This window comes from Triturus cristatus, chromosome 8 (genome assembly GCF_964204655.1).
Source record: "Triturus cristatus chromosome 8, aTriCri1.1, whole genome shotgun sequence".
NCBI lineage: Eukaryota > Metazoa > Chordata > Amphibia > Caudata > Salamandridae > Triturus > Triturus cristatus.
The window spans coordinates 1,106,531,312-1,106,548,950 of record NC_140591.1 but is presented as its reverse complement, the minus strand read 5'-3'; positions in this window follow the sequence as shown (position 1 = coordinate 1,106,548,950).

The window sequence follows — 17,639 nt, the reverse complement described above, 5'->3', positions numbered from 1 at the left end:
GCCCCCAGAAACTGGCCAACACCTTACCTGCGGTAAGTACCCAATAGAGTGAGAATAGAAAATTAGCCCCCAGATACTGGACAGCACCTTCCCTAAGTTAAGTACCCAGCAGAGTAAGAATAGAAAATATAGCCCCAGACACTGGCCAACAGCTTCCCTGAGGTAAGTACTCAGTAGAGTAAGAATAGAAATTTAGCCCCAGACACTGGACAACACCTTCACTGAGGTAAGTACCCTTTGGAGTAAGAATAGAGGTTTATACCCCAGACACTGGCCAACTCCTTCCTTGAGGTAAGTACCCTGCAGAGTAGGAATAGAAATTTAGCCCCAGACTCTGGCCAAAACCTTTTCTGAGGTACGTACCCGGCAGAGTAAGAATAGAACATCTGGCCCACAAACATTGGTCAACACTTTCCCTGAGGTAAGTACCCGGGGGAGTAAGAATAGAAAATATGGCCCCCAGACACTGGCCAACACCTTCCCTGAGGTAAGTACCCTTCATAGTAAGAATAGAAATGTAGAGCCTAGACTAGCCCTACCCTTCACTTGGGTAAGTACCCAGCAGAGAAAGACTAGAAAAATTGTCCCCAGACACTGGCCAACACCTTCCCTGTGGTAAGTACCCAGCAAAGTAAGCATAGAAATTTAGCCCACAGACACTGCCTAACACCTTCCTGAGGTAAGTTCCTGGCAGGGTAGGAATAGAAATTTTGACCTCAGACACTGGACAACACCTTCCCTGAGGTAAGTACCCAGCGCAATAAGAATAGAAATCTGCCTCCCCCACACTAACCAACACCTTCCCTGAGGTAAGTACCCAGCGGTGTAAGAAAATAAATTTAGCCCCCAGACTCTTACCAACACCTTCCCTGAGGTAAGCATCCTGTGTAGTAAGAATAAAAATGTAGCCCCCAGAAACTGGCCAACACTTTCCCTGAGGTAAGTACCCAATAGAGTAAGAATAGAAATTTAGCCACCATTCACTGGCCAACATCTCCCCTAAAGTAAGTACCCAATAGAGTAAGAATAGAAATTTAGCCACCATTCACTGGCCAACATCTCCCCTAAAGTAAGTACCCGGGAGAATAAGAATATAAATTTGCACCTTGACACTGGCCAAAACCTTCCCCGAGGTAAGTACCCGGCAGAGTAAGAATGGAAATTAAGACCCCAGTCACTGGCCAACACCTTCCGTGAGCTAAGTACCCTGCGGAGTAAGATTAGAAATTTAGACCGCAGACACCGGCCAACACCTTTCCTGAGGTAAGTACCCAATGGAGTAGGAATAGTAAATCTTGCCCTCAGACACTGGCAAACAACTTCCTTGAGGAAAGTTCTGAGTAGAGTAATATTAGAAATTTAGCACACAGACACTGGTAAACACCTTCCCCGAGGAAGTACCTGGCAGAGAAAGAATAGAAAATCTGGCATCCAGACACTGGCTGGCATATTCCCTGAGGTAACTACCCAGCAGAGTAAGATTATAAATTTAGCCCCCAGATACTAGCCATCAACTTCCCATAGGTAAGTACTTTGCAGAGTAAGAATAGAAAATCTGGCCTCCAGACACTGGCTGGCATATTCCCTGAGGTAAATACCCAGAAGAGTAAGATTATAAATTTAGCCCCAGATACTAGCCATCAACTTCCCATAGGTAAGTACCTGGCAGAGTAAGAATAGAAAATCTTGCCCCCAGGCACTGGACAACACCTTCTCTGAGGTAAGTACCCAGCAGAGTAGGAATAGAAACTCTGGCCCTCAGACACTGGCCAACACCTTCTCTGAGGTAAGTACCCAGCAGAGTTAGAATACAAATTTAGCCCCCAAAAACTAGCCAGCACCATCCCTGAGGTAAGTATCCTGCAGGGTAAGAAAATAAATTTAGCCCCCAAACATTGGTCTACACCTTCCCTGATTTAAGTACCTGGCGGAGGAAGAATAGAAATTTAGCCCCCAGAAACTGGCCAACACCTTTCCTGATTTTATTAGCTGGTGGAGTAAGAAGAGAAATTTAGCTCCCAGACACTGGCCAAAACATTCCCTAAGGTAAGCAACCGGCAGATTAGGAACAGAAATCTAGCCTCCAGACACTGGCCACACCTTTCCTGAGGTAACTACTCTGCAGAGTAAGAATAGTAATTTCCCCCAAGACCCTGGACAACACCTTCCCTGAGGTAAGTACCCGGTGGAGTATGAATAGAAATTTAGCCCCCAGACACTGGCCAACAGGTCCCCAGAGGTAAGTACACTGTAGACTAAGAATAGAAATGTAGCCCCCAAACACTGGCCAACACCTTCCCTGAGGTAAGTATCCAGCAGAGTAAGAATAGAACATCTGGCCCAAAGACACTGGCCAATACCTTCCCTGAGTTAAGTATTCGGCAGAGTATGAATAGAAAATGTGACCCCAGACAGTGGTAAACACCTTCCCCGAGGCAAGTACCCGGCGTGGTAAGAATAGAAATGTAGCCCTTAGACACAGGCCAACATCTTCCCTGAGGTAAGAATCCAGCAGAGTAAGAATAGAACATCTGGCCCCAGACACTGGCCAACACCTTCCCTGAGGTAAGTACCCGGCAGAGTTAGTATATAAATTTAGCCTCCAGATAGTGGTCGACACTTTCCGTAAGGTAAGTACCCGGCATAGTAAGAATTGAAATTGAGCCCCCACAGAGTGGCCAACACCTTCCCTGAAGTAAGGAGCCGGTGGAGTAAGAATAGAAAATCTGCTCACCAGACACTGGCCAAAACCTTCCCTGAGCTAAATACCCAGTGGAGTGTGAATAGAAATGTAGCCCCCAGACACTGGCCAACAACCTCAATGAGGTAAGTACCCAGCAGAGTAAGAATAGAAATGTAGCTTCTAGACACTAGCCAACACCTTTCCTGAGGTAAGTACCAGGTAAACAAAGAATAGAAATTTGGCCCCTGACACTGTCCATCACTTACCCTGAGGCAAGTACCCTGTGCGGTAACAATAGAATTTTGGCCCCCCAACACTGGCCAACACCTTCCCAGAGGTAAGTATCTGGCAGGGTAAGAATAGAACATCTTGTCACCAGACATTGACCAACACCTTCCCTGAGGTTAGTACTCAGCAGAGTAAGAACAGAAATTTAGCCCCCAGATACTGGCCAGCACCTTCTCTAAGTTAAGTACCCGGCAGAGTAAGAATTGAAATTTAGCCCCCAGATAGTGGCCAACACTTTCCTTGAGGTAAGTAGCCGGCCTAGTAAGAATAGAAAATATGGCCCCAGACACTGGCCAACAGCTTCCCTGAGGTAAGTACTCAGCAGAGTAAGAATAGAAATTTAGCCCCAGACACTGGCATACACCTTCACTGAGGTAATTACCCTTTGAAGTAAGAATAGAGGTTTAGACCCCAGACACTGGCCAACACCTTCCTTGAGGTATGTACCCTGCATAGTAGGAATGGAAATTTAGCCTCAGACTCTGGCCAAAACCTTTCCTGAGGTAAGTACCTGGATGAGTAAGAATAGAAAATCTGGCCCCCACACACTGACCAACATCTTTCCTGAGGTAAGTACCCGGCAGAGTAAGAATAGAAAATCTGGCCCCCAGACACTGGCTAATACCTTACCAGAGGTAAGTATGCGGCAGAGTAAGAATAGAATATCTGGCCCACAAACACTGGTCAACACTTTCCCTGAGGTAAGTACCTGGGGAGTAAGAATAGAAAATCTGGCCCCCAGACACTGGCCAACACCTTCCCTGAGGTAAGTACCCTTCATAGTAAGAATAGAAATGTAGAGCCTAGACTAGCCCTACCCTTCACTTGGGTAAGTACCCAGCAGAGAAAGACTAGAAAAATTGTCCCCAGACACTGGCCAACACCTTCTCTGAGGTAAGTACCCAGCGGAGTAAGCATAGAAATTGAGCCCACAGACACTGGCCAACACCTTCCTGAGGTAAGTTCCTGGCAGGGTATGAATAGAAATGTTGACCTCAGGGACTGGACAACACCTTCCATGAGGTAAGTACCCAGCAGAGTAAGAATAGAAATCTGGCCCCCAGACACTGGCCAACACCTTCCCTGAGGTAAGTACCCGGCTGAGTAAGAATGGATGTTTAGCCCCAAGACACTAACCAACACCTTCCCTGAGGTAAGTACCCAGCGGTGTTAGAATAGAAATTTAGCCCCCAGACACTGACCAACACCTTCCCTGAGGTAAGCACCCGGTGTAGTAAGAATACAAAAGAAGCCCCCAGAAACTGGCCAACACCTTACCTGCGGTAAGTACCCAATAGAGTGAGAATAGAAAATTAGCCCCCAGATACTGGACAGCACCTTCCCTAAGTTAAGTACCCAGCAGAATAAGAATAGAAAATGTAGCCCCAGACACTGGCCAATAGCTTCCCTGAGGTAAGTACTCAGTAGAGTAAGAATAGAAATTTAGCCCCAGACACTGGACAACACCTTCACTGAGGTAAGTACCCTTAGGAGTAAGAATACAAAAGAAGCCCCCAGAAACTGGCCAACCCCTTACCTGCGGTAAGTACCCAATAGAGTGAGAATAGAAAATTAGCCCCCAGATACTGGACAGCACCTTCCCTAAGTTAAGTACCCAGCAGAGTAAGAATAGAAAATATAGCCCCAGACACTGGCCAACAGCTTCCCTGAGGTAAGTACTCAGTAGAGTAAGAATAGAAATTTAGCCCCAGACACTGGACAACACCTTCACTGAGGTAAGTACCCTTTGGAGTAAGAATAGAGGTTTAGACCCCAGACACTGGCCAACTCCTTCCTTGAGGTAAGTACCCTGCAGAGTAGGAATGGAAATTTAGCCCCAGACTCTGGCCAAAACCTTTTCTGAGGTACGTACCCGGCAGAGTAAGAATAGAACATCTGGCCCACAAACATTGGTCAACACTTTCCCTGAGGTAAGTACCCGGGGGAGTAAGAATAGAAAATCTGGCCCCCAGACACTGGCCAACACCTTCTCTGAGGTAAGTACCCATCATAGTAAGAATAGAAATTTAGGCCCCAGACTAGCCCTACCCTTCACTTAGGTAAGTACCCAGCAGAGAAAGATTAGAAAAACTGTCCCCAGACACTGGCCAACACCTTCCCTGTGGTAAGTACCCAGCAAAGTAAGCATAGAAATTTAGCCCACAGACACTGCCTAACACCTTCCTGAGGTAAGTTCCTGGCAGGGTAGGAATAGAAATTTTGACCTCAGACACTGGACAACACCTTCCCTGAGGTAAGTACCCAGCGCAATAAGAATAGAAATCTGCCTCCCCCACACTAACCAACACCTTCCCTGAGGTAAGTACCCAGCGGTGTAAGAAAATAAATTTAGCCCCCAGACTCTTACCAACACCTTCCCTGAGGTAAGCATCCTGTGTAGTAAGAATAAAAATGTAGCCCCCAGAAAATGGCCAACACCTTCCCTGAGGTAAGTACCCAATAGAGTAAGAATAGAAATTTAGCCACCATTCACTGGCCAACATCTCCCCTAAAGTAAGTACCCGGGAGAATAAGAATATAAATTTGCACCTTGACACTGGCCAAAACCTTCCCCGAGGTAAGTACCCGGCAGAGTAAGAATAGAAATTAAGACCCCAGTCACTGGCCAACACCTTCCGTGAGCTAAGTACCCTGCGGAGTAAGATTAGAAATTTAGACCGCAGACACTGGCCAACACCTTTCCTGAGGTAAGTACCCAATGGAGTAGGAATAGTAAATCTTGCCCTCAGACACTGGTAAACACCTTCCCCGAGGAAGTACCTGGCAGAGAAAGAATAGAAAATCTGGCCTCCAGACACTGGCTGGCATATTCCCTGAGGTAACTACCCATCAGAGTAAGATTATAAATTTAGCCCCCAGATACTAGCCATCAACTTCCCATAGGTAAGTACTTGGCAGAGTAAGAATAGAAAATCTGGCCTCCAGACACTGGCTGGCATATTCCCTGAGGTAACTACCCAGCAGAGTAAGATTATAAATTTAGCCTCCAGATAGTGGTCGACACTTTCCGTAAGGTAAGTACCCGGCATAGTAAGAATTGAAATTGAGCCCCCACAGAGTGGCCAACACCTTCCCTGAAGTAAGGAGCCGGTGGAGTAAGAATAGAAAATCTGCTCACCAGACACTGGCCAAAACCTTCCCTGAGCTAAATACCCAGTGGAGTGTGAATAGAAATGTAGCCCCCAGACACTGGCCAACAACCTCAATGAGGTAAGTACCCAGCAGAGTAAGAATAGAAATGTAGCTTCTAGACACTAGCCAACACCTTTCCTGAGGTAAGTACCAGGTGAACAAAGAATAGAAATTTGGCCCCTGACACTGTCCATCACTTACCCTGAGGCAAGTACCCTGTGCGGTAAGAATAGAATTTTGGCCCCCCAACACTGGCCAACACCTTCCCAGAGGTAAGTATCTGGCAGGGTAAGAATAGAACATCTTGTCACCAGACATTGACCAACACCTTCCCTGAGGTTAGTACTCAGCAGAGTAAGAACAGAAATTTAGCCCCCAGATACTGGCCAGCACCTTCTCTAAGTTAAGTACCCAGCAGAGTAAGAATTGAAATTTAGCCCCCAGATAGTGGCCAACACTTTCCTTGAGGTAAGTAGCCGGCCGAGTAAGAATAGAAAATATGGCCCCAGACACTGGCCAACAGCTTCCCTGAGGTAAGTACTCAGCAGAGTAAGAATATAAATTTAGCCCCAGACACTGGCATATACCTTCACTGAGGTAATTACCCTTTGAAGTAAGAATAGAGGTTTAGACCCCAGACACTGGCCAACACCTTCCTTGAGGTATGTACCCTGCATAGTAGGAATGGAAATTTAGCCTCAGACTCTGGCCAAAACCTTTCCTGAGGTAAGTACCTGGATGAGTAAGAATAGAAAATCTGGCCCCCACACACTGACCAACATCTTTCCTGAGGTAAGTACCCGGCAGAGTAAGAATAGAAAATCTGGCCCCCAGACACTAGCTAATACCTTACCAGAGGTAAGTATGCGGCAGAGTAAGAATAGAATATCTGGCCCACAAACACTGGTCAACACTTTCCCTGAGGTAAGTACCTGGGGAGTAAGAATAGAAAATCTGGCCCCCAGACACTGGCCAACACCTTCCCTGAGGTAAGTACCCTTCATAGTAAGAATAGAAATTTAGAGCCTAGACTAGCCCTACCCTTCACTTAGGTAAGTACCCAGCAGTGAAAGACTAGAAAAATTGTCCCCAGACACTGGCCAACACCTTCTCTGAGGTAAGTACCCGGCAGAGTAAGAATAGAAATTAAGACCCCAGTCACTGGCCAACACCTTCCGTGAGCTAAGTACCCTGCGGAGTAAGATTAGAAATTTAGACCGCAGACACTGGCCAACACCTTTCCTGAGGTAAGTACCCAATGGAGTAGGAATAGTAAATCTTGCCCTCAGACATTGGCAAACAACTTCCCTGAGGAAAGTTCTGAGCAGAGTAATATTAGACATTTAGCACACAGACACTGGTAAACACCTTCCCCGAGGAAGTACCTGGCAGAGAAAGAATAGAAAATCTGGCCTCCAGACACTGGCTGGCATATTCCCTGAGGTAACTACCCATCAGAGTAAGATTATAAATTTAGCCCCCAGATACTAGCCATCAACTTCCCATAGGTAAGTACTTGGCAGAGTAAGAATAGAAAATCTGGCCTCCAGACACTGGCTGGCATATTCCCTGAGGTAACTACCCAGCAGAGTAAGATTATAAATTTAGCCTCCAGATAGTGGTCGACACTTTCCGTAAGGTAAGTACCCGGCATAGTAAGAATTGAAATTGAGCCCCCACAGAGTGGCCAACACCTTCCCTGAAGTAAGGAGCCGGTGGAGTAAGAATAGAAAATCTGCTCACCAGACACTGGCCAAAACCTTCCCTGAGCTAAATACCCAGTGGAGTGTGAATAGAAATGTAGCCCCCAGACACTGGCCAACAACCTCAATGACTTAAGTACCCAGCAGAGTAAGAATAGAAATGTAGCTTCTAGACACTAGCCAACACCTTTCCTGAGGTAAGTACCAGGTGAACAAAGAATAGAAATTTGGCCCCTGACACTGTCCATCACTTACCCTGAGGCAAGTACCCTGTGCGGTAAGAATAGAATTTTGGCCCCCCAACACTGGCCAACACCTTCCCAGAGGTAAGTATCTGGCAGGGTAAGAATAGAACATCTTGTCACCAGACATTGACCAACACCTTCCCTGAGGTTAGTACTCAGCAGAGTAAGAACAGAAATTTAGCCCCCAGATACTGGCCAGCACCTTCTCTAAGTTAAGTACCCAGCAGAGTAAGAATTGAAATTTAGCCCCCAGATAGTGGCCAACACTTTCCTTGAGGTAAGTAGCCGGCCGAGTAAGAATAGAAAATATGGCCCCAGACACTGGCCAACAGCTTCCCTGAGGTAAGTACTCAGCAGAGTAAGAATAGAAATTTACCCCCAGACACTGGCATATACCTTCACTGAGGTAATTTCCCTTTGAAGTAAGAATAGAGGTTTAGACCCCAGACACTGGCCAACACCTTCCTTGAGGTATGTACCCTGCATAGTAGGAATGGAAATTTAGCCTCAGACTCTGGCCAAAACCTTTCCTGAGGTAAGTACCTGGATGAGTAAGAATAGAAAATCTGGCCCCCACACACTGACCAACATCTTTCCTGAGGTAAGTACCCGGCAGAGTAAGAATAGAAAATCTGGCTCCCAGACACTAGCTAATACCTTACCAGAGGTAAGTATGCGGCAGAGTAAGAATAGAATATCTGGCCCACAAGCACTGGTCAACACTTTCCCTGAGGTAAGTACCTGGGGAGTAAGAATAGAAAATCTGGCCCCCAGACACTGGCCAACACCTTCCCTGAGGTAAGTACCCTTCATAGTAAGAATAGAAATTTAGAGCCTAGACTAGCCCTACCCTTCACTTAGGTAAGTACCCAGCAGTGAAAGACTAGAAAAATTGTGCCCAGACACTGGCCAACACCTTCTCTGAGGTAAGTACCCAGCGGAGTAAGCATAGAAATTGAGCCCACAGACACTGGCCAACACCTTCCTGAGGTAAGTTCCTGGCAGGGTATGAATAGAAATGTTGACTTCAGGGACTGGACAACACCTTCCATGAGGTAAGTACCCGGCAGAGTAAGAATACAAATCTGGCCCCCAGACACTGGCCAACACCTTCCCTGAGGTAAGTACCCAGCGGTGTTAGAATAGAATTTAGCCCCCAGACACTGACCAACACCTTCCCTGAGGTAAGCACCCGGTGTAGTAAGAATACAAAAGAAGCCCCCAGAAACTGGCCAACACCTTACCTGCGGTAAGTACCCAATAGAGTGAGAATAGAAAATTAGCCCCCAGATACTGGACAGCACCTTCACTAAGTTAAGTACCCAGCAGAATAAGAATAGAAAATGTAGCCCCAGACACTGGCCAACAGCTTCCCTGAGGTAAGTACTCAGTAGAGTAAGAATAGAAATTTAGCCCCAGACACTGGACAACACCTTCACTGAGGTAAGTACCCTTGGGAGTAAGAATACAAAAGAAGCCCCCAGAAACTGGCCAACCCCTTACCTGCGGTAAGTACCCAATAGAGTGAGAATAGAAATTTAGCCCCCAGATACTGGACAGCACCTTCCCTAAGTTAAGTACCCAGCAGAGTAAGAATAGAAAATATAGCCCCAGACACTGGCCAACAGCTTCCCTGAGGTAAGTACTCAGTAGAGTAAGAATAGAAATTTAGCCCCAGACACTGGACAACACCTTCACTGAGGTAAGTACCCTTTGGAGTAAGAATAGAGGTTTAGACCCCAGACACTGGCCAACTCCTTCCTTGAGGTAAGTACCCTGCAGAGTAGGAATAGAAATTTAGCCCCAGACTCTGGCCAAAACCTTTTCTGAGGTACGTACCCGGCAGAGTAAGAATAGAACATCTGGCCCACAAACATTGGTCAACACTTTCCCTGAGGTAAGTACCCGGGGGAGTAAGAATAGAAAATCTGGCCCCCAGACACTGGCCAACACCTTCTCTGAGGTAAGTACCCATCATAGTAAGAATAGAAATTTAGGCCCCAGACTAGCCCTACCCTTCACTTAGGTAAGTACCCAGCAGAGAAAGATTAGAATAACTGTCCCCAGACACTGGCCAACACCTTCCCTGTGGTAAGTACCCAGCAAAGTAAGCATAGAAATTTAGCCCACAGACACTGCCTAACACCTTCCTGAGGTAAGTTCCTGGCAGGGTAGGAATAGAAATTTTGACCTCAGACACTGGACAACACCTTCCCTGAGGTAAGTACCCAGCGCAATAAGAATAGAAATCTGCCTCCCCCACACTAACCAACACCTTCCCTGAGGTAAGTACCCAGCGGTGTAAGAAAATAAATTTAGCCCCCAAACTCTTACCAACACCTTCCCTGAGGTAAGCATCCTGTGTAGTAAGAATAAAAATGTAGCCCCCAGAAAATGGCCAACACCTTCCCTGAGGTAAGTACCCAATAGAGTAAGAATAGAAATTTAGCCACCATTCACTGGCCAACATCTCCCCTAAAGTAAGTACCCGGGAGAATAAGAATATAAATTTGCACCTTGACACTGGCCAAAACCTTCCCCGAGGTAAGTACCCGGCAGAGTAAGAATAGAAATTAAGACCCCAGTCACTGGCCAACACCTTCCGTGAGCTAAGTACCCTGCGGAGTAAGATTAGAAATTTAGACCGCAGACACTGGCCAACACCTTTCCTGAGGTAAGTACCCAATGGAGTAGGAATAGTAAATCTTGCCCTCAGACACTGGCAAACAACTTCCTTGAGGAAAGTTCTGAGCAGAGTAATATTAGACATTTAGCACACAGACACTGGTAAACACCTTCCCCGAGGAAGTACCTGGCAGAGAAAGAATAGAAAATCTGGCCTCCAGACACTGGCTGGCATATTCCCTGAGGTAACTACCCAGCAGAGTAAGATTATAAATTTAGCCCCCAGATACTAGCCATCAACTTCCCATAGGTAAGTACATGGCAGAGTAAGAATAGAAAATCTGGCCTCCAGACACTGGCTGGCATATTCCCTGAGGTAATTACCCAGAAGAGTAAGATTATAAATTTAGCCCCAGATACTAGCCATCAACTTCCCATAGGTAAGTACCTGGCAGAGTAAGAATAGAAAATCTTGCCCCCAGGCACTGGACAACACCTTCTCTGAGGTAAGTACCCAGAAGAGTAGGAATAGAAACTCTGGCCCTCAGACACTGGCCAACACCTTCTCTGAGGTAAGTACCCAGCAGAGTTAGAATACAAATTTAGCCCCCAAAAACTAGCCAGCACCATCCCTGAGGTAAGTATCCTGCAGGGTAAGAAAATAAATTTAGCCCCCAAACATTGGTCTACACCTTCCCTGATTTAAGTACCTGGCGGAGGAAGAATAGAAATTTAGCCCCCAGAAACTGGCCAACACCTTTCCTGATTTTATTAGCTGGTGGAGTAAGAAGAGAAATTTAGCTCCCAGACACTGGCCAAAACATTCCCTAAGGTAAGCAACCGGCAGATTAGGAACAGAAATCTAGCCTCCAGACACTGGCCACACCTTTCCTGAGGTAACTACTCTGCAGAGTAAGAATAGTAATTTCCCCCAAGACCCTGGACAACACCTTCCCTGAGGTAAGTACCCGGTGGAGTAAGAATAGAAATTTAGCCCCAGACACTGGACAACACCTTCACTGAGGTAAGTACCCTTTGGAGTAAGAATAGAGGTTTAGACCCCAGACACTGGCCAACTCCTTCCTTGAGGTAAGTACCCTGCAGAGTAGGAATAGAAATTTAGCCCCAGACTCTGGCCAAAACCTTTTCTGAGGTACGTACCCGGCAGAGTAAGAATAGAACATCTGGCCCACAAACATTGGTCAACACTTTCCCTGAGGTAAGTACCCGGGGGAGTAAGAATAGAAAATCTGGCCCCCAGACACTGGCCAACACCTTCTCTGAGGTAAGTACCCATCATAGTAAGAATAGAAATTTAGGCCCCAGACTAGCCCTACCCTTCACTTAGGTAAGTACCCAGCAGAGAAAGATTAGAATAACTGTCCCCAGACACTGGCCAACACCTTCCCTGTGGTAAGTACCCAGCAAAGTAAGCATAGAAATTTAGCCCACAGACACTGCCTAACACCTTCCTGAGGTAAGTTCCTGGCAGGGTAGGAATAGAAATTTTGACCTCAGACACTGGACAACACCTTCCCTGAGGTAAGTACCCAGCGCAATAAGAATAGAAATCTGCCTCCCCCACACTAACCAACACCTTCCCTGAGGTAAGTACCCAGCGGTGTAAGAAAATAAATTTAGCCCCCAAACTCTTACCAACACCTTCCCTGAGGTAAGCATCCTGTGTAGTAAGAATAAAAATGTAGCCCCCAGAAAATGGCCAACACCTTCCCTGAGGTAAGTACCCAATAGAGTAAGAATAGAAATTTAGCCACCATTCACTGGCCAACATCTCCCCTAAAGTAAGTACCCGGGAGAATAAGAATATAAATTTGCACCTTGACACTGGCCAAAACCTTCCCCGAGGTAAGTACCCGGCAGAGTAAGAATAGAAATTAAGACCCCAGTCACTGGCCAACACCTTCCGTGAGCTAAGTACCCTGCGGAGTAAGATTAGAAATTTAGACCGCAGACACTGGCCAACACCTTTCCTGAGGTAAGTACCCAATGGAGTAGGAATAGTAAATCTTGCCCTCAGACACTGGCAAACAACTTCCTTGAGGAAAGTTCTGAGCAGAGTAATATTAGACATTTAGCACACAGACACTGGTAAACACCTTCCCCGAGGAAGTACCTGGCAGAGAAAGAATAGAAAATCTGGCCTCCAGACACTGGCTGGCATATTCCCTGAGGTAACTACCCAGCAGAGTAAGATTATAAATTTAGCCCCCAGATACTAGCCATCAACTTCCCATAGGTAAGTACATGGCAGAGTAAGAATAGAAAATCTGGCCTCCAGACACTGGCTGGCATATTCCCTGAGGTAATTACCCAGAAGAGTAAGATTATAAATTTAGCCCCAGATACTAGCCATCAACTTCCCATAGGTAAGTACCTGGCAGAGTAAGAATAGAAAATCTTGCCCCCAGGCACTGGACAACACCTTCTCTGAGGTAAGTACCCAGAAGAGTAGGAATAGAAACTCTGGCCCTCAGACACTGGCCAACACCTTCTCTGAGGTAAGTACCCAGCAGAGTTAGAATACAAATTTAGCCCCCAAAAACTAGCCAGCACCATCCCTGAGGTAAGTATCCTGCAGGGTAAGAAAATAAATTTAGCCCCCAAACATTGGTCTACACCTTCCCTGATTTAAGTACCTGGCGGAGGAAGAATAGAAATTTAGCCCCCAGAAACTGGCCAACACCTTTCCTGATTTTATTAGCTGGTGGAGTAAGAAGAGAAATTTAGCTCCCAGACACTGGCCAAAACATTCCCTAAGGTAAGCAACCGGCAGATTAGGAACAGAAATCTAGCCTCCAGACACTGGCCACACCTTTCCTGAGGTAACTACTCTGCAGAGTAAGAATAGTAATTTCCCCCAAGACCCTGGACAACACCTTCCCTGAGGTAAGTACCCGGTGGAGTATGAATAGAAATTTAGCCCCCAGACACTGGCCAACAGGTCCCCAGAGGTAAGTACACAGTAGACTAAGAATAGAAATGTAGCCCCCAAACACTGGCCAACACCTTCCCTGAGGTAAGTATCCAGCAGAGTAAGAATAGAACATCTGTCCCAAAGACACTGGCCAATACCTTCCCTGAGTTAAGTATTCGGCAGAGTATGAATAGAAAATGTGACCCCAGACAGTGGTCAACACCTTCCCCGAGGCAAGTACCCGGCGTGGTAAGAATAGAAATTTAGCCCTTAGACACAGGCCAACATCTTCCCTGAGGTAAGAATCCAGCAGAGTAAGAATAGAACATCTGGCCCCAGACACTGGCCAACACCTTCCCTGAGGTAAGTACCCGGCAGAGTAAGTATATAAATTTAGCCTCCAGATAGTGGTCGACACTTTCCGTAAGGTAAGTACCCGGCATAGTAAGAATTGAAATTGAGCCCCCACAGAGTGGCCAACACCTTCCCTGAAGTAAGGAGCCGGTGGAGTAAGAATAGAAAATCTGCTCACCAGACACTGGCCAAAACCTTCCCTGAGCTAAATACCCAGTGGAGTGTGAATAGAAATGTAGCCCCCAGACACTGGCCAACAACCTCAATGAGGTAAGTACCCAGCAGAGTAAGAATAGAAATGTAGCTTCTAGACACTAGCCAACACCTTTCCTGAGGTAAGTACCAGGTGAACAAAGAATAGAAATTTGGCCCCGGACACTGTCCATCACTTACCCTGAGGCAAGTACCCTGTGCGGTAACAATAGAATGTTGGCCCCCCAACACTGGCCAACACCTTCCCAGAGGTAAGTATCTGGCAGGGTAAGAATAGAACATCTTGTCACCAGACATTGACCAACACCTTCCCTGAGGTTAGTACTCAGCAGAGTAAGAACAGAGATTTAGCCCCCAGATACTGGCCAGCACCTTCTCTAAGTTAAGTACCCGGCAGAGTAAGAATTGAAATTTAGCCCCCAGATAGTGGCCAACACTTTCCTTGAGGTAAGTAGCCGGCCGAGTAAGAATAGAAAATATGGCCCCAGACACTGGCCAACAGCTTCCCTGAGGTAAGTACTCAGCAGAGTAAGAATAGAAATTTAGCCCCAGACACTGGCATACACCTTCACTGAGGTAATTACCCTTTGAAGTAAGAATAGAGGTTTAGATCCCAGACACTGGCCAACACCTACCTTGAGGTATGTACCCTGCATAGTAGGAATGGAAATTTAGCCTCAGACTCTGGCCAAAACCTTTCCTGAGGTAAGTACCTGGATGAGTAAGAATAGAAAATCTGGCCCCCACACACTGACCAACATCTTTCCTGAGGTAAGTACCCGGCAGAGTAAGAATAGAAAATCTGGCCCCCAGACACTGGCTAATACCTTACCAGAGGTAAGTATGCGGCAGAGTAAGAATAGAATATCTGGCCCACAAACACTGGTCAACACTTTCCCTGAGGTAAGTACCTGGGGAGTAAGAATAGAAAATCTGGCCCCCAGACACTGGCCAACACCTTCCCTGAGGTAAGTACCCTTCATAGTAAGAATAGAAATTTAGAGCCTAGACTAGCCCTACCCTTCACTTAGGTAAGTACCCAGCAGGGAAAGACTAGAAAAATTGTCCCCAGACACTGGCCAACACCTTCTCTGAGGTAAGTACCCAGCGGAGTAAGCATAGAAATTGAGCCCACAGACACTGGCCAACACCTTCCTGAGGTAAGTTCCTGGCAGGGTATGAATAGAAATGTTGACCTCAGGGACTGGACAACACCTTCCATGAGGTAAGTACCCAGCAGAGTAAGAATAGAAATCTGGCCCCCAGACACTGGCCAACACCTTCCCTGAGGTAAGTACCCGGCTGAGTAAGAATGGATGTTTAGCCCCAAGACACTAACCAACACCTTCCCTGAGGTAAGTACCCAGCGGTGTTAGAATAGAAATTTAGCCCCCAGACACTGACCAACACCTTCCCTGAGGTAAGCACCCGGTGTAGTAAGAATACAAAAGAAGCCCCCAGAAACTGGCCAACACCTTACCTGCGGTAAGTACCCAATAGAGTGAGAATAGAAAATTAGCCCCCAGATACTGGACAGCACCTTCCCTAAGTTAAGTACCCAGCAGAATAAGAATAGAAAATGTAGCCCCAGACACTGGCCAACAGCTTCCCTGAGGTAAGTACTCAGTAGAGTAAGAATAGAAATTTAGCCCCAGACACTGGACAACACCTTCACTGAGGTAAGTACCCTTGGGAGTAAGAACACAAAAGAAGCCCCCAGAAACTGGCCAACCCCTTACCTGCGGTAAGTACCCAATAGAGTGAGAATAGAAAATTAGCCCCCAGATACTGGACAGCACCTTCCCTAAGTTAAGTACCCAGCAGAGTATGAATAGAAAATATAGCCCCAGACACTGGCCAACAGCTTCCCTGAGGTAAGTACTCAGTAGAGTAAGAATAGAAATTTAGCCCCAGACACTGGACAACACCTTCACTGAGGTAAGTACCCTTTGGAGTAAGAATAGAGGTTTAGACCCCAGACACTGGCCAACTCCTTCCTTGAGGTAAGTACCCTGCAGAGTAGGAATGGAAATTTAGCCCCAGACTCTGGCCAAAACCTTTTCTGAGGTACGTACCCGGCAGAGTAAGAATAGAACATCTGGCCCACAAACATTGGTCAAAACTTTCCCTGAGGTAAGTACCCGGGGGAGTAAGAATAGAAAATCTGGCCCCAGACACTGGCCAACACCTTCTCTGAGGTAAGTACCCATCATAGTAAGAATAGAAATTTAGGCCCCAGACTAGCCCTACCCTTCACTTAGGTAAGTACCCAGCAGAGAAAGATTAGAAAAACTGTCCCCAGACACTGGCCAACACCTTCCCTGTGGTAAGTACCCAGCAAAGTAAGCATAGAAATTTAGCCCACAGACACTGCCTAACACCTTCCTGAGGTAAGTTCCTGGCAGGGTAGGAATAGAAATTTTGACCTCAGACACTGGACAACACCTTCCCTGAGGTAAGTACCCAGCGGAATAAGAATAGAAATCTGCCTCCCACACACTAACCAACACCTTCCCTGAGGTAAGTACCCAGCGGTGTAAGAAAATAAATGTAGCCCCCAGACTCTTACCAACACCTTCCCTGAGGTAAGCATCCTGTGTAGTAAGAATAAAAATGTTGCCCCCAGAAACTGGCCAACACCTTCCCTGAGGTAAGTACCCAATAGAGTAAGAATAGAAATTTAGCCACCATTCACTGGCCAACATCTCCCCTAAAGTAAATACCCGGGAGAATAAGAATATAAATTTGCACCTTGACACTGGCCAAAACCTTCCCCGAGGTAAGTACCCGGCAGAGTAAAAATAGAAATTAAGACCCCAGACACTGGCCAACACCTTCCGTGAGCTAAGTACCCTGCGGAGTAAGATTAGAAATTTAGACCGCAGACACTGGCCAACACCTTTCCTGAGGTAAGTACCCAATGGAGTAGGAATAATAAATCTTGCCCTCAGACACTGGCAAACAACTTCCCTGAGGAAAGTTCTGAGCAGAGTAATATTAGAAATTTAGCACACAGACACTGGTAAACACCTTCCCCGCGGAAGTACCTGGCAGAGAAAGAATAGAAAATCTGGCCTCCAGACACTGGCTGGCATATTCCCTGAGGTAACTACCCAGCAGAGTAAGATTATAAATTTAGCCCCCAGATACTAGCCATCAACTTCCCATAGGTAAGTACTTGGCAGAGTAAAAATAGAAAATCTGGCCTCCAGACACTGGCTGGCATATTCCCTGAGGTAACTACCCAGCAGAGGAAGATTATAAATTTAGCCCCAGATACTAGCCATCAACTTCCCATAGGTAAGTACCTGGCAGAGTAAGAATAGAAAATCTTGCCCCCAGGCACTAGACAACACCTTCTCTGAGGTAAGTACCCAGCAGAGTAGGAATAGAAACTCTGGCCCTCAGACACTGGCCAACACCTTCTCTGAGGTAAGTAC